Source organism: Pinus tabuliformis, chromosome 4_2 (genome assembly GCF_031772625.1).
Source record: "Pinus tabuliformis cultivar Carrire ecotype Pingquan chromosome 4_2, CPIR1, whole genome shotgun sequence".
NCBI lineage: Eukaryota > Viridiplantae > Streptophyta > Pinopsida > Pinales > Pinaceae > Pinus > Pinus tabuliformis.
In genome coordinates, this window is record NC_142304.1 from 194,429,066 (window position 1) to 194,448,034 (window position 18,969).

The 18,969-nt window shown below is 34.4% G+C and overlaps 1 protein-coding gene across 3 annotated transcripts in view; it reads left to right on the forward strand.

The window, feature by feature from the left end:
* The window catches only part of LOC149168803 (uncharacterized), a 298,803-nt gene that overhangs the window by 33,849 nt on the left and 245,985 nt on the right, over positions 1–18,969 (forward strand). Inside the window, exon 1 of one of the 3 annotated variants that reach the window (XM_089428425.1) lies at positions 9,541–9,874. The exons of the other annotated variants lie outside the window; for them this stretch is intronic. The gene's annotated coding sequence lies outside the window, so the exon portion shown is untranslated. Of the gene's footprint in view, positions 1–9,540; positions 9,875–18,969 lie in introns of those variants that run through there. 3 annotated transcript variants of the gene reach the window in all.

Here is an 18,969-nt window from a genome sequence, read left to right on the forward strand (position 1 = left end):
TTATATACAAGTTAAGAATTTTCATTGGAAAGTGAGATGAATTTCCATGGTTAAGAATATTGTTTAATGCATATATATATATATATATATATATATATATATATAAAATTAATAAGAATAATAATTTAAAATAAAGTTATAATTTAGTTATTTTTAATGATTTTTTTTTTTAATTTGAGCAATGTAAGATGTTTCTTGAAGTAATTGTTTTGATGTTTATCATAGATTGATGCCTATCATTATTTACTAGCCATTTAATTTATATAGCTATGCTAGTTTACTACCTAATACCTTGTGTATATATATATTTCAGAAAGAAATAAACAAGAAGTTTATATTAATTAAATCAGTTTACATATTCCAGATATCATAGATGTATATTGTTTTGTGTTATATGCTCGCACAAAGAGCAATATCTTAAAGATACAAAAATATGTCATAGACAATTCTAGACACTGTAACGATTGGGGAATTTCCATTGCACAACATATTTTTTTTTAAAGAAACGAGTAACAATTTTTTTATATAACAAAAACTAGAAATGGGTCAGGTCCCTTACATTCATGAAAAGCTCAGTCTCATAGATATGAAGCAAAGAATTCAAAGAGACCTTATTGCTACCATCTTTATTTCTATATATTGTCCTTACATTACTTAAATTATATATTTTCCAAAAGACACTGCAAAGCTTTACTATTCGACATACCATAATAATTTAAAAAGACAAGCTATCCGCGACTTCTAGTTCCTTGTCCTCTTGAGCCACTTTGAAAGGTTGGCACAGGTCTGCGTTTCTCTCAGAATTAGGGTCCGAAACACTATTCGTTTCTTTCGCGTCTTCCTCCACCATTGGGATTGGTGTATCACATAACCGAAAACCTCTTTCAACTCTCCTACAGTGGTCGTTTCTACCTTAACTTCAATGTTATCCACTTTGGACTTCAAGTTGATCATCCCGATGTTCAGATTTTCCATGGCCTTCTGCAGCAATTCCATGTCTTTCCAGATAAATGAGACAACACAATAGTTATTTGTTCCTGAATCTCTTTCACAATTTGCTTGCTTGAATTGTCAATCATCTCCACCACATTTCCACTTCTCTTGGGTTCCTCAGCTCCATTTTCGTTGTCGTTGCTTTTTGAGACCATGTTTCTTGCTATCCTTCCTTGCACCAGAACAATTCTATGCTTGAGTTGCATCACCCAACTCCTATAAATAACTAACGTATCCTTTTCAAATGGGACTCCTATCTTATCGAGTTTAAATGACTTCCCTGCCTGCAACTCCGTCATGGCACACTCCTCCAATTGAATCACTGCCGAAATGCATTCAAAATGATATGTGATGGTACTGAGGTTGATTTCACCTCCCTTCCCAATCAATAACCAACTGGGATGAGACTACTTGTACTGCAAAATGAATGTTGTTATCCACCTCACCCATATGTTAATTAATACACAACTACCTATGACAGCTCCCGATGATCTCCTTGCTATCCCCAAGGGTATTAATGAGATTAATATTCCTCTGAACTATGATTATTCCAATGTTCCACTTGTAATCCATTAAGTATTTAATTAATCCCTACATTATGGTACGTGACATATAACAATGGTCTGATCAACGTGTAATACTCCTTGATCTAATGTCACACCCACATTGGCTTGAAGGTTTGCCATATGGTTTTTTTCCCTTTTTACATGAAAAAATTGGAATTCATCCAACTTGCTGAGCATAATCATAATCCTTGTAATCAATGGAGAGGGTTCAAAATCTACAAGATGCTCGTTTTTGGAGAGCCTTGTGCATTTTTGGATCACCACCATTGATTCACCAACAATGATCATATTTTTAATGCCTTTGGAGATACTTATCTTCAGGCCTTGCCACAGTGAGAGTGCTTCATCTTGGTTGTTCAAGGATTTCCCTAGTCCCCAGGCGAACTTTGTTTCAATTTTTTCTTATAGGTTATAAAGCACCCCTCTTGCTCCTGCCTCCCCGGGGTTACCTTTCAAAGCACCATCGAAAAAGAGTTGAACTTGTCTTAGATTTCTTTTCCATTCTTCAAAGCCTTCCTTAGCCAATCTAATACAATATGGAGGAACTTTGATAAAATTTTTTACTATAGACATGCTTTGTATTGATGGATATTCTGAGCCAATCTTTTTCACGTACTTAATTCATTCAATTCTGAAACATCATATCCTCTGGAGGAGATCGCCTCAATACGTAACTGCATTCCTTTGATGGCAACATATTCTGGAGAGCAACATTTTTCTTGGAAGATTGCTTGATTTCAGCAAAGCCAAATTGACCAACAAAGCTATTTAGGAACAACCATCCAACAACACATAAAGAGGGAGCTTGATTTCTTAAGAAAATGATTATTGAAAACACCAAAGGATAAGCATCTCATTCCACTTAGGGATAGAAATAAATTGAAAAATTGGTGTAAGAGAAAATTTCAGGGTATCCACTAAGAAGGGGCAATGGAAACATAGATGCTTGATGGTTTCATCCTCCCTTACAAAGAGCACACAACGAAAAGGACCATGGATGTTTCTTTTCCTAATATTTTATGTCTTTAGGATTTTCTCGTGGACTAGTTCCCAGAAAAAATGTTAACCTTTGGGAGCCCACCCCTATTCCAAATCTTTTCCCAAATTCTAGCTCGAGTAGGGGAGAAATTTTCTTAACGTGTAGAGCATATCCCTCCTTTACTATGTAATTTTTTAGCTTCCCTCCCAACCAAATATGTTTATCGAATTTACTGGTAGCTAATGGCACAAACCCTTTCAGATGAAATAATAGGGATTGCCAATGGTGCAACAAATGATTGGGTAAATTCACTTATCTCCACCCATTCATTATTCCTTGATCGTCCCAACTGGATATGTTAGCAAGATGGATAAGACCATGCTCTTCCATCCAATTAGCGAATTGCATAAACCCTTGATCAACATCTAAGGGGAGAGCGATCTTTCCACAAATGAATATGCTTCCCATTGCCCGATTTCCAACCCAGCTAATCCAACAACAACGAGGTCGTCGTTTTACATAGTTTCCAAATTTTGTTTCCTTTCCCTTCCCATAATTCTCCTTCAGGTCTAAGCAATCGATTTTTGTGGAAATACTTCCTTATGAAGGTCTTTTTCCACCACTCATCTTCCAAACCAGTTTTGCACCAAGAGCCAAATTCATGAATTTAGGGTCTTTGATTGCTGGACCTCCTATGTTCTTTGGATATATTACCACTTTCTAGTTAACAAGATGGAACTGGTTTTCATTATTTTACCTCCCTGCCAGAGGAATTTCCAGATTAGACTACTTAATCTGTTTATTATACCCTTTGGGCTAAAAGACTTTATCCCAAATACATCGGGAGAGAGGAGAGAACCGACTTGATAAGAGTAACTCTCCCAGTGAGATTTAGCCACCTTGCTCCCCATTATTGGATTCTTCTTTTAATTTTCCACATGACTGAATCCCAATCCTCCCCAGATGCCTGATTAAAGGAGATTGGATTTCCAAGATAGGAAAAAGGGTTTTGATCAATATCAACAGGGAAACCCAGTAAACGAGATATTTCAAGCAAAGTAGTCTCAGAGCAATTCCAACCAATCAATTGACATTTATTTTTGATAATCAAACCTCTAGACAAATGAAGGTAGTAGTCCAAGATCTTCTTGAATCTTGAGGCTATTGCTAAGGAGGCTCCACCAAGAAGAAGGGTATCATCAACAAACTGAGAGTGATTAACTTCGCGAACATTTTTGGCTATGCTTAAACCTGGAAGAGATTTGTCCATCCCAACAACATCAAGATTCCTACTCAAAGATTCAACCATTATTATGTATAATAGAGGCGACAAGGGACAACCTTGCCGAAGGCCTCTGGAAGCAACAAAAAAGGAGGTTGGTCTACCATTGATCAAAGGGGAAATCCAGGGGGATCCAATGCAAGCATTAATCCATAAAATGAAATCATTATTGAATCCTAATTTTTTCAAAACAAGTAAAATAAATGAATGATTTACCCAATCAAACACATTGGCCATATCCATCTTAATAACCATTCTAGCTTCTCCTGCCTCCTTACTCAAATGAATAGCTTGAACCAATATAATTTTATCTAGAATATGTCTGTGCTGCATAAACCCACCTTGGTTTTTTGAGATAAAGGAAGAGAGCAAGGGTTTGACTCTATTGGCGATGATTTTAGTCAATATTTTATAAGAAGAGTTGCAAAGTGAAATGGGTCGAAATTTGGAGAAATTAGTTGGGTTGACTTCTTTGGGGATTAGAGCAAGAAAGGAAGAGTTTGTGCTCCCTCCAATTTTATTTTTTTATTTTGCTGCGGTTCAACATTCTAAGGAGGTGATTTTTTTATAGTAGTCCAATATAACCGATAAAAGCATATGGAGAACCCGTCAGGTCCAGGGGCTTTCTCAGGTTCCAAGGACCAGACTGCTTTTCAGACTTCATCTTCCTTAATTTATTCTAAACGAATCTGATTAGCAATAAGAGAGATCACCTGAGGTAAGGCATGGAGGAATTCCTTTGCTCGATCATAGGGATATGAACTTTACTAAGAAGAGCTTTGAAAAAGTTGAAAGCCTCTTCCTTGATTTCCACAAAGGAACTTACTTTCTACTTCCCTTCAGGCGCTATTTCCTTAATTCTGTTTTAAGCCTCCCTAGATTTAGCTTGCTTATGAAAGAAGGCAGTGTTGGAGTCACCAACTTTTAATCATAAGCTACGTGATTTTAACCTCCAGAGTTGGGTTGACTTCCTTGGGGATTAGAGCAAGAAAGGAAGAGTTTGTGCTCCCTCCAATTTTATTTTTTATTTTGCTGCAGTTCAACATTCTAAGGAGGTGATTTTTTTATAGTAGTCCAATATAACCAATAAAAGCATATGGAGAACCCATTAGGTCCAGGGGCTTTCTCAAGTTCCAAGGACCAGACTGCTTTTTAGACTTCATCTTCCTTAATTTATTCTAAAAGAATCTGATTAGCAACAAGAGAGATCACCTGAGGTAAGGCATGGGGGAATTCCTTTGCTCGATCAAGAGGGACATGAAATTTACTAAGAAGAGCTTTGAAAAAGTTGAAAGCCTCTTTCCTTGATTTCCACAAAGGAACTTACTTTCTACTTCCCTTCAAGCGCTATTTCCTTAATTCTATTTTGAGCCTCCCTAGATTTAGCTTGCTTATGAAAGAAGGCAGTTTTGGAGTCCCTAGCTTTTAATCATAAGCTACATGATTTTAACCTCTAGAGGTTTTCTTCTTGTTGACTTAAAGAGAATATATGTCTAGAAATATCTTTTTCTTGATGAATGTGTTTCTCCTCTATTAGAACTTATTCCATCAATTTATAGTGCTCCTCGAGTTCTTGAACTTTGTCTCTCATTTTTTTACTCGGAGGTTGATAGTTCTCCTTCAACCATTTCCCAAGTTCCCTCTTCACGTTCTTTAACTTGGATTCCCAGGCAAAATTTGGGGAGCCTTGAACAGTGGTCTTCCATGCCCTTTCCACCAATTCCCAAACCTATTATGAAAGCCCCCAATCTGCATTGAACTTGAATGGCAGATGCCTAAGGTTTTCCACCTTCTCCGTTTGGATCATAATAGGGTGATGATCAGAGTCTCCCTGGGATTGTATTGCCAATGAGCAATCAATACCTTTAAATAGCCAACAACTATGAATCAGAAATCGATCCAAGCGAATTGCTATATATTGGTCTCTTGTTCGTCTATTAGACCACATGTATTTTCCTACCTTTGGAATAATTTCCAACATATCCCAACTATATATTATATATTACATTTGGTCTCTAAACAGATCCTTCACTATAGTTCCTCCTTTTTTTCCTGCATTATTTAGAATGGTGTTGAAGTCTCCTCCGATCACACTATTTAGATATAGATTGCTTTCCTTTAGCACTTCCAGAGAGTCCCAAAATTCCACCTTTTCACTATATAACACTAGAGAATATATATATTTATAAAGGGAATTCGTTCTCCCATTTCTTTTACCTCCAAAGGAGCCAACACCAAGGATTTTGTCTTTATTTCTTCCACTAGGGACAAATACTTATTTGACCAAAAAACACCTAGTCCTCCACAGGTTCCTCTAGACGATTGAACAATCCTAGAACACTCTTTCCAGAATACTTCAGCAGCTTTGAAAACCTCTGTTTCCTCCAACTTTGTTTCTTGGAGAAAAACGACCGTCGGTGATTCTTGTTTTATTATGTCTCTCACAATTAGGTTTTTCACAAGGTTCCCTAGTCCCCTTATATTCCAAGAAATTACTTTCATTTAATAGAGGTGACTTGATTGTAGGGACATTTTTCATTAGTAATCACATCATGAGCTTCTTTGTCGACGTGTTTCAAACCATCTAGTGTGGTTCATCATTAGGACAAGATGCAGACTCAGATCATGGCCACAAATTAAATAGTGATAGCGATGAAGAGAGTTAAATATTTTGACTGTTAGAGCTTAACGACTAGCTTTGACTCAAAATTAAAATAATAAATATAAGAATGAAGACCTTAACATATTTTTGACTAAAAATGCATACAAATATTTATTAAACCATAATGATACCCCATAAAGGTTCAAACAAATAAATGTTTAGATGTGATTGCCTAAAAATATATTCAACTAACTTAACTTGACCAAGAAAAATAACTTTTAAGTTATGATTAAATAATAAATATGCTAAGAATTGAATAATAAAATTTATCTTAATTAAACAAAGTTGCTCCTAGAATAAATAAACACATTAAATATTTCGATGAGAGGATGAAACCCAAAATTAAATTAATAAATAAATTAGACTAAATAAATAAATATTTAGAATCGAAATACAAAATAGGATACAAATCATCTAACTCAAATGGTTAAGAGATTAAAAAACCAAAATCTACCCAAATAGTATAATAAAAATAATATAATAATACAAAAAATACTCATAAAATAAATATAATTGAAAATAATAAGGATAATACTGAATAAATAAACTAGAAACTGATGAATAAATAAGAAAATGGAAAGATAGATAGTTAAATAAATAAATAAACATAAAAAAATTAGGATGATAAGCTAGGTACCCAACAACTACTAATCTTCCAACCATCATCCTAATTCAGATTACTATGCATCCTTTCAATTTCTATAGCTTCCCTAAACTTACATCGATGGAAATGGTCAATTCTAGCAATGGCCTGATGTCCTCAATGCAGATATGATGTTTATTCTTTTCCATATGTTTTGCCAAATCCGAAGAACGCGTCCTCCCATGTTTTATGTTTGTCACATGCTCATGAATTATTTGATTTATAGAGCGGCCAATTTCACCAATATAGGGTTTTTGTAATGGCTGATTGAATTCCTATTTTTTTCTCAACGCAACTTCTTTTTCCCTTAATGCTTTATGTTTTGGTCTACCTTTTTTCTTTGAACTATCAATTTCTTAACTATTACAATCATCTGCCCAGGGTAAACTCTGAGTCATATGATGTGTAAAGACTCTCGCAATTTCCTCATTAACATTGGCTTGTTGTTTGCTTGGGGGATCTAGAGCTGAAACCACCCTAGGGGGAGGCTTCAAGTTTGATTCTTTGGATGGACTACTCTCAGCGACTATTTCACCATCCTCGACTCCTCCTTTTGCAGTTTCCTTTTCATTTCTTCTATCTTCTTCTTGCAGGATGGGAGTTTCCTCCTCATTAGTTGGAATGCTTCGAGCATTAAAGTGGTTAGAGGAGGAAGGGGCAGCGTTATTACCAATTATTCCTTGAGGCTTTTGAGTTATTTCTTCCATTTCAGTCATTTCCTTTGCTTCTGCCACTAATCCTCCTGGGGAGCTGAGATATCCACAATTTTTTTCCCTGCTTTAGAGCAGTGCCTCGTGAAGTGTCCAATATTTGTCTGTGCTTCCATTCTCCCAAGTTTAGGTTAATCTTCGCAGGAAAGAATTTTTCCAAATCAACTTCCACACAAATTTTAGCACAAGAAAATTGAGAACCCTTAGGTTCAGATTTTTCCATATACTTGCCCATTCCATTACCAATGGCCCTGAAGCAGTCATTGCTCCAACATGAGATGGGGAGCCTAGGGAGCTCGACCCACACTGGAATAGCAGTGGGAATGTCTTCATCCGAGTTGAAATCCAGAGTCCATTTGTTCAGATACATACCTCTAGAGCCAAAGAAATAAGGCCCATTCTAAAACACTACATCTCAATCTTCTTTTATTTCAAAAAGGAAAATCAAGAATCCATTTCCCACGACAGGAAAGGTATCTCCCCTTTCAACATGGGCTTCCATGTCTTGCTCATCCATATTTCCATTGACTTGGGAGATGGCCACATCCTAGTAAACTTTCCAATAAGAGCACGTTCCATATTATCATTTCTCTTAACAAACTTAGTCAGAGCCATTGACAGATGCGGGTGTTTGGGAAGGGATGCCACCAACACTTGAAAGGCAACATCGACAAAGGAGTCAAAGAGGGGTGGAGGGCGAGCAACTCCCTCCACAGAGGCCATTTGAAGGTTCAGGAAAAAAAAAGAGCAAAGGCGGCAACAGAGCAACAATGCGCAACTAGGTCAGTTTAAGCGTATCCATTGCACAACATATTGCCAACACTAAACTAAACAAAACTTATAGATATATCATAACATACAAAAACTAAAAAAATAAATAGTTAATACTCATGGGTAAACCTTGAGCTAAGCCCATATAGATCAAGAATGTGGATAAAACAATTGAAACGCACTAACAAAACTTAAATCAAGAAAGGGGATGGTTTCGTCACCAACGATACAACAATTCCTATAAACATAGAAGTCTCGACAGTCATTCTTATAAACTTGGAAGTGAATCCAACCCGCCTGCATATATAAACCTATAACCCCTCTTTGACAATATGTGCCCCATGGAGTTCTCATGAGGCCGAGCATGAGCAAAGAAAATATCGCTAAATTACTCGAACAATGCCTATTGCTTTTTAACCCATTGGAAAGTAGATAAAAGTTAAAACAAAGATCTAAAATTGACCCATTCTATGTAACTTGATGTATTTACATTTCATATACAAATTAAATAGCACAATTGCTATATTTACGACGCTGCATCGTCAGTAAGTGGAGGAACAAACGAAGGTGGTTTATTTATATTGGATTAGGCCAAAATCAATATTTCAGTAAGTAGAGGAACAAACGAAGGCCTAAATCAATATTTCGAGCAACTTATGTTAATGGCCGGGAATCCTCCTGTGAATGTAAAGCGGCGTTGCTCCCGCAGCTAATTAACCTTGCTATTCAGACCTTAAAAAGCATGATAAATACTCCCAGACCACATCTCGTGCAGCTTTTTGGGCGTTACCTCATGTGCACTGAATAGAACAAGCAACGTCCCATCGACTAACTCTGAAAAGCGACATTTGTGAAATATCTCACATTCCGCCACAAACCAACAAGGCCGGGAAAACGTGACGACGCTTCTCGGGGATTTGTCAAGCCAACTCACAATGCTACTTCTGAGATTTTTTGATCCAGTAGAATCCGGGTAAATATGGAAATATTTACAGGTTCCCGAATAGCCTCACGTTTTATACTTTTGAGATTGTTTCATCCTGTAGAAATCCGGATGAATCTGGAAATCTTACATGTTCCCGAGGAGCCATCCGCCTCATGTGAAGAAATTTGCACTGGATAGAGGAACTAGTAAATGACTGTTTCAAACATTCATTGGCCAAGAAATACAGGAAAGTCTAAGAGTCAAAAATCAGTTTCGACAGGCGAAAGCTCAGATCCAAATTTCGACCTTAGCGCTATTGGCGGGTTCCAATGGAGCTCATCAGGCACCCCATCTCGTCCTCATCCATTCTTTTCAGCGTTCAAATTGGAATTATTCATAGCTATATTTCCTTGCATTTGAACATTTCCACGAACATTTTCTCTGCTTATTTTCTCTTAGCATCTCTGGAATTTTCGCTTGCTACTTGAACCTTCGCTCGAATGTACCTCCCTTCCCCTTTTTTTTCTTTTCTTTTGTTTAAGCTTTTCTTTTCCTAAATGCATCTCAATTCTGAATTTCATTGGGATTCACGAAATGATTTATGGATTAGGGGTATAAAATTTGTTCTACAACATTTTTCTTTGAATGCGCGAATCGATTCAATAGGCAGGAGACATGCACAAACAATTCATAACGCCTTACGGCCAAGATTATTGAAATTAAAGATCTGAAAATGACGACATTTGGAACCGAAGTTAAAAGTGGAAGGCATTTCAGGGGGATCTCTAGAGGCATTCCACTTTCGGCCCTCATTTTAATCTTGTCCGTTAGAAGTACACTTTGCCTGAGTACACTGCATTTGATTGAAATCTTGTCTTTACCAGACAAGCGTACCGCACCGGTAAACCTTCGTAACCAGCCAGATTTGCCAAGATTCTCTGTAGTGACTCGTGTACCATGTTTTAGGTGGAAATCTGCGAAACATCAAATTGCAAGGCGCACTCTGAGCGTATGATTTGATTACATTGGTCTCCGTACGCAAAGAGTATGCATCCGTACATAAAAGAGTTTGATTTGATTAGAAAAAAGTATGCGTTAAATATTTAGCGCGTGATTTTAATTCAAATCTAGAAATTGTAATTTAACGATTAATTTTTTTAATAAGTTAAATAATATTTTTTTTTGAAAAGTTGCACAATTACAAATTTTTATATGTTTTTTTAAATATTTATTTGAAATATTTCAAAATTTTATATAAGATAAAAAATGTAATTATAAAGTTGTTTGTTTTCAATTTCATAAGATCCATTAAATAAAAAATAAATCTCTTATCCACCTATAGAATGGATATATTTTTTTAATTTTAATATTTTAATATTGAGAGAGCTTTAAATCCTATGTTGTTGTTTTGTTTTTATCGCTAGGTTAAGCAGCGAACTTGTCTACTTACAATTTATCAACTAGTTATCACTAGGAATGTGCGAAGCTTGATGGAGCTTGGACTAGTGGGATATGTGTGAAGTTCGGTCTAGCTTGGACGCTTCTTGGGATAGTTTAATTCCTCTTAAAGTGGCTGCCATTCTCAACACTTTCCCATGAGGTTTGAACCTGAGATCTGGTGGGGACTAAACTCCCGTTAAACCAACTAGTTTATATATTATAGGTACCTCTATGTTATATTGCAATCAAAGCATTTTATTCCTATTTACGGCTTGGGAGGTAGTGTTAGTGTTGAAAAGGGATATGTTCTTAAAGGGTTATAAACCATGAAGAGTTTGCAAGGCACTTTAACCTAGATCATTGCATGAAGGTGAGTATGTTGATTGAACAACACAAGTTAGAATGCATTATATACATTGTCATATGGAAATGTTACAAATTTAAGTACGAGTGGACCTTCTCAATATCTTAGCGTTTCTAAAGTTGATATTCTCCTTTATCTTAGTTTTTCTATTCTTTTACTTTAAGAATTCAATATCACCATTAATTACTATGGTGACAAATTCCTTAAAGCTCAATCTACTATGTGTTAACCTAAAAGGTCATTGTGGCTATAATTGGCACTTAGGTGGAACTAGAAACTTCCAAAAAGTACCTAAAATGTCACTACGAATGGTTGAAACATCGGGGAAACATTGTTGTCCATGAGGTGTCTTAGAGTGTCTATTGTTAAAGAATTGTCCACAAAATATATGAATTAAGTTGAGAATGAGCTATTAGTAACACAATAAGTTATTCAAAACCATAGTATGGGAAGCAACTATAAATAAACAATAAATGACATAAGTTTTAGCACATGAAGTATAAATAAACAATAAATGACATAAGTTCTAGCACATGACACAATGATCTAAGTTAAATACCTTAGCAACATTTGAAAGAAAGACTACAATAGTCTAGTACTAGATTTTCACTCATTAATTTCTAATAGATATTACTCTTACTTATATACAATTACAATTAGGAGGATTAGGGAACAATCAATATAACAAGTGCCTAGTAACCAGTATAGATTCGTCTTAATCCCAAATTATCAAGCGTGAGGGATCAAATCCTTTAAGCTGCAAATTTTTTGATATTTTAAAATGGATTTAGGGTGGTTACAATCCATAGAATTAAGATCTCAAGATCCTACTAACTCATAGAGATATGGATATTAAAAATTAAAATATAATTTGCGTATAATTCAAATTTTCATTATTGTAGAAATAGTCTCTATTTTTATGTAAAGCATGTGTCTATTTAAATCCATTTCACTTTCTCTTTTATATAAATAATAATATGTCTTAGTCCCATTGGGCACTTCTCCTCATTCAAAGGATTATACCTAGGGTAAATTGGATTCTATATAAGCTTGAAGACTTGTCATGTCACATATGAGAATAAAACCTATGTGGATGATATGATATTCCATCATATAACCACTCAAGTTAGACACAATTGACTTATGTCTTTGTTTTATAAAATAAATATATTTATATTTATTTTGTATCTATATTTGATCAACATATAGTATAATTAATACTTGCATTTGTTATAATGAGTATTGTAATTTGCTTTCTATCACAACATATAGTGATGTGAGCATTACTCTTGTCACAACATCTTTTCTATACTGCACTATATAAGCACCTTTTAATGCAATGATGCATGCAACACAATAACAAGTTCCAACATTGTTCTATTAAGTCAAGGTAATGGGAACTTGCTGGATATCATATCATTTGCATCTAATGAAAAATTTTAGGTCTAAATTTCTCCCATGGGATAATTTCTGTGTTTCCCTTAAAAAATATTTGTTAATTTCCATGTTTTTATAAAATGATCCGCCCAAATTCTATAGGATATAATTATTTTATCTTAAAAATCGCCAAAAAATTCTAGAAACTCAAACCCTTAGAAATTTGAATATTTTTACAAAAATATCATCAAACATTTTATGATTATGATTTCAAGAATTAATAAAATTTGCGAAGGTTTCTACACTTTAAGATAAGTATTGGTCCTTAAAATTTTACTATTCCACCTACAAGCTAGTTTTCTGTTGTTGTAAATGTAGAAAAGAATATGCCATATGACATGGGTCCAAGGTAGCAGTCTATCAAAAGTTTGAACCCACATGTTAGTGGATATGCCAAGTCACACATTTCTTGAAGTCTAAGGGAGGCATTATCGATGATGTACTAACTGATGGTGGCACATTAAATGCTATCTTTGATCAAATCTATGCAAACAAAATTGTGCTTTCTAGATTTATGTTAACCATATTGGTGTGTATTAATGATGCTCCACTATAAAAACCTTGAAATGTGCTTCATCCCCAAAAGCTTCCGTCAACACTACCACAAGCCTAAGAGGCTGTAAATGTTGAAATTTTGAGAAGTTTGAGAAAATAACAGTGAGAAACTTGCATGAGATGTTTGAAAACCCATAGTAGGGCCACATGCTATATGAGGTGAAGTCTATACCCTAGTTGTTGGGGGGTTCAACCAAAAATCCAAAACTAGAATGGGAGCTAAGTCTAAAGGCACCTCAATGTGACATCATATCTTACCCACTTTAGATTAGGGAGCTTAATCAAGGGATTGATGGTCTTGATTAAATTCCACTTCCATACCCTCGTACATGATACAATCCAATGAAAATATTTCTATCCTACCAATCCTAAAGTCTTGAAAAGTGTTAAGTCTCTAGAATTTTGAATGGGAAATGGAATTATAATTTCTTCATGTGAATTCAGTAAGGTTGGAAGCGCTCTCTAACATCTTAAAACAACTAAGGGTAATGTTAAAATTTTTAAAAGGAAACTTTTACTTTAAGAATTTAATATTACCATTAATTGCCATCATTGGTATGGTTTAGGAGTTAGGTTCTTGTTTTTTATATAAAAAAAATTGAATTTTGCTTTCTTAGACAACCATATTGGGGTCCTTTATCTACTCGGCTAAGCAAGGACGATTTGGTATTGAATTGAATGCATAGGTACATACTCGGTTGTGTAGGGCTAGTTTGGTGCTCAATTGACTGAGTCATGCTTTGACTTGCAACCAACCCATTGAGTCTAGCCAATGGTCGAGTTGACCAATCACCTATCATCTCATCTAAGTTGACTAAGTTTGAGTCAATTTTGACTGAGTTTAAAAAAAATTGTTTGATAAAATTAAGTCTAGTAGAGAATTCTCCATCCATGTTGTAAGGAAGCAAGTCTATTGGTAATTAAACATATGGGACATAGGTTGTACAAGAGGCATAGTCACAGACCATGCAATAGTTCATGTGCCTACTCAAATTTTGTACCTAAGTTGAACATTGTTGTAGGAAGGTGTGTTTGTCGACCAGTTGATATGTGTCGCCAACAAAGTTGTGAACTACCCTTTTCAATTGGTCCATTGAAACTTCGAGGAGCCATTGCTAGTTCTAGCTCTCAACACCAATAAATCTAGCAATGTTTAGTTCAATGGTTTCATTAGCAAGGTCAACCTTGATTTTAGCATTTTCAATTAACAAGTTAGTTTCGTACACCTCTAAGCATTATTTTTATTTTATTTTATTGGTAGTAGCTACAATTATTTTTATTAGCAAAATTCAGGGTCACAACACAATAATTACATTCAAGATTTTGAGAGTTGATTCTATATAATTTACTTAAAAAATGACCCGGGTCTATGAGCTTCTCCTGTACCAATTTCATTTACATATATCCATAAAATTTAATAGATATAGAGTCCATAGAAAAACTCCTATAATTTTACAGCGTTTAGAAGTCATTCCAAAATAAAAATAAAAAGACAAACTAGTCATATAAAATTATGATATTTTCATTGAGTAGATTGAGTTGAAGGCAACACCTCTAAGCTTTGTTAGGCCAATGAGGGAAATGAGATGGGGGAGGTTTAAAGCATACTTCTACCAAATGTGTGTAGAATTGAGTATTTTTTGTCTTAAATGCATTGACTTGGGGTTGAGTGTTAGGTCCCTATAATACTAGTATAACCCCTTTATTGTTATTGTTAGTGTAACCCCCTATTGTTATTATTGTGCTCATGTAGCCCCCATATTGTTATTGTTGTGCCTCATAGAAGCCCACTATTGTCATTGTTGTGCCCTTACATTATTATTGTTATGTAGGCTCTGATTATATTGTGACCCCTTAGACTCCTATATATACCAAGGAGGTCATGTCATTTGTATCATCCAAGAATTGTTCATTTATGTAATGTAAAAGAGGTTTCCCCCTTGAAGAGGATAATCTTTAAGTTGTTGATCTATATTTTCTTCTGTTTTGTGAGCTGGCTGCATAACATTTGGTATCAGAGCTTTGTATTCTAGGGATTCACTGCTTCAAATATGTCATCGTGGCATTCTCGCTATAATTTTTTTTTCTACGGAACTTCAAAAGTTGAAAATTTGACCATGTGGAGCGGGAATCTTGGTGAACTTTGTGTAGAAATTTCGGATATTGGTTCGCTATATTTTCTGAGATATGGTATGAAGAAGTTGCGGTTTTTTGCATGCTTCAAAATTCAGTATCAAATAGGGCCGAAGGTTGAACAGTGACACATGGCATTCCGTATAAGTTCGTTATACTGAAGTTGAAACAAGGACACATATATTCTTGGAGATTGGACATAACCATATAATTTTTTTTTTTTAAAATATAAAATTAAATGATAAATTAAAACTCAAAATTTCATAATTTTAACTTCTTAAATAAATAATATTAATAGATATATAGTTAATTTTTTTTAAATGATAATAATAAATATTAAATTAAACAAAATCTTTATTTTTCTTTAAAATTATTAATAGAAACATTTAAACTTTAAATACATTTAAATATTAATAGAAACATTTAAACAAAATCTTTAAATACATTTAAAAATATATATATATATATATATGAACTTTTTATTAAATTTATAATAGAAAATTATTTTACTACAAAATTAGATTTAACTTTACCTTTAGACCATAAAATGAGACTTCTTTATGATTCATAGAGTCTTTATACAACAAATTCTATGAAAAAACAGAGTTACTCTTGAATTCCAAAGTATCTTTAAAGACCGGGAACAAATTAGTCATTCGTAGGCAAAAGAAAAAAAAGTCGAATAACAAAGCTACTCTCAAATTCTAAATTTATCGGCAAGGCAAGAGTAAACTAGTCATGCGAGGGCAAAAAGAAAAAGTCGAAATAAGAAAGCTACGGTCAAATTCCAAGTTTCCTTGAGTGATTGGTTGAGTGACTAGCCCTAATTACTCAGCCACTTGTCAAAATTAAAATGAAATGAAGTTCAAAATGTCTTTCTAATGTGAAATTAGTACGGAGTGATTAGCGCTAATTACTCAAGCCACTTGTCTAAATTGGAAGGAAATGAAATTACGTTCAAAGCGTCTTTCTAATGTCAAATTAGTATGGAGTGGTTAGCGCTAATTACTGAGCCACTTGTCAAAATTTTAATTAAATGAAATTATGTTTAAAGTTGAATGAATCAAACGGAATCGCAAGAAATTTCCTCACCGGAAAACTTTCCCCGCTGCCCGAGCCCTGTGACACTTACCTGATTAGCTCTAATTAATCAGCCACTTGTCTAAATTGGAAGGAAACGAAATTACGTTCAAAGTGTCTTTCTATTGTGAATTTAATTTGGAGTGATTAGCCCTAATTCAGTCACTTGTCCAAATTTAAATGAAATAAAAGTGTCTTTTTAATGTGAAATTAATATTGAGTGATTAGCCCTAATTAGTCAGCAACTTGTCAAAATTTAAATTAAATGGAATTATGTACAAAGTCATTTTATAATCAACATAGTTCAAAGATGTCACAACTTTAAATACAATAAATGGAATTATGTACAAAGTCATTTTATAATCAACATAGTTCAAAGATGTCACAACTTTACAGAAAATACAATAAATGCTTTCAAACTCCTTGCTAAATAGATTATCCCAAGAGTTAGTTGTCAGAATATTTGTATAATTTTCTGTCTTTGAAGGCCTTACATTCTAAAATGAAATGCTTCTCTGTTTCCACTTTTCCAAAAGAACAAAAAATACATACTCTTCCCTCCCACACTTCTTTTGGCCTTTTCTTTCACAAGTGAGTTGATGAGAATTAGTCTTTAACTGACCCATAAGAATTTTGCCTCTCCAAGAAATATTAGCCTAATTCCAGATCCCCAAGAAATATTAGCGTCTATTTAAGCTTTTTGTTGATGATTATGAGTGTGATTAAACACTTCAATATAGTGTTTTTCTTTTTCCCTAGCTCTTCATCCCAAATACGCTTGTGGAACTTATCCATAAAAAAAGTTTTCTATAAAATCTGGTAGAAATTTTGGAAAATTCAAATTACCGCTATCAAGTTTAAAAATTTTGGGTGACCTTAATAAATACATTTCCACCATCAAAACATGGTTCAAACACTTCTCAAATCAAATTAATAAAAAAACAAAACTAACCAAATTAACCATTTAATAAAAAACAAAACTAACAAAATTATGACATTAAAAAAATACACTGACCTGATCCCTCCACAAAAATAATTGTGTAGACATTAAAAAAATAAACTGACCCTATTCATGCAAGAAAATAATTGTCCAGACAAAATTGTGGCCTCCACGTCTTTCTAATGTGAAATTACTATGCATTGAGATCCAAACAGCTGCTACACATCCAGATTGTACAGCATAGTGGTACAGAAGCTTCTGCGTGCACGTCAAAGGAATTAGAATATAAAACAACGTGGTTATGCGTGATGTACATGATGGGAGCACCAATGTGTTTTGACGAAAAGAAGATCAAATCGAGGACCCAACCACCCACAATGTATTGGAACATGGCTTCAATTTTGGCGCATTTGGCGTTCGACCGCAGGTGACGCCGATGATGCCGATCCAGTTACCTCCTTGACGTATACAGATGATGCCTCTCCACTCACTTTACCCCACGTCAAATATGGTCCACCAGACGACCAATCGTAGCAAGCCAGGTTGCTTATTGCTCCCCAGGTATATGCTGTACCTAAGACCGCCGAAAACAAATTTGTCCCTACTCTACATCATTTATTGCGGATGTTGACAGGCGAAACCATTGCTGCCACTACAGTGGAAAATGCTATTTCCAATCCCATAGCCTCATTAATGCGGGGCTACATGTGCAGGAGATAGCCACCTGCGTTTAGATAATAAAAAAAAAACGGCGTAGTACCCACCTCGCGTGTTATAAACTCCTATCTCCTGTGCATGTAGCCCCGCATTAATGAGGCTATGGGGTTGGAAATAGGAGTTGCCCCACTACAGGTGTCCTTCCATTCGTGGACAAACTGAATCTTAAACGAGAGTTGTGTTTTTCCTCTGCGATTCCCTTGTTTCGAATCCTATTCTTTTAGATTCAATGGTTTGAATTATTTTTAAATTAAACCAAAACAGTTTCCCTATTCTTTTAGATTCAATGGTTTGAATTATTTTTAAATTAAACCAAAACAGTTTCCAACAAAGTTTTATAAGTGAGAGTCCATTCAATGAACCATAATTTTAAACAAAATTCGTTATCCTATTTTTTTTTTTATTATTTTTAAATTCAATGTTTTGAATTATTTTTAAATTAAACCAAAACCTTTTCCAACAAAGTTTTATAAGTGGGGAGTCTATTCCATCTAAAAGGAATCATAATTTTGTTTACGTGGGAGTCTATTCAATCTAAAAGGAATCATAATTTTAAATAAAATCTTGTCTAGTCTAAGAACATTTAAAAAAATAGTTTTTTTCCGTATTAAAAATTATGTTATCAAATTATTATTAGTTTTTAGAGAATTTAAAAATTTATCTTATAGTTAAGAGTATGAGTTTCTTTTTAAAAGATTAAATCAAAATATACTAAATAGAAATAAGTCCCTTGTTTCATAAACAAATAAAAAATCTTATACACTAATATAAT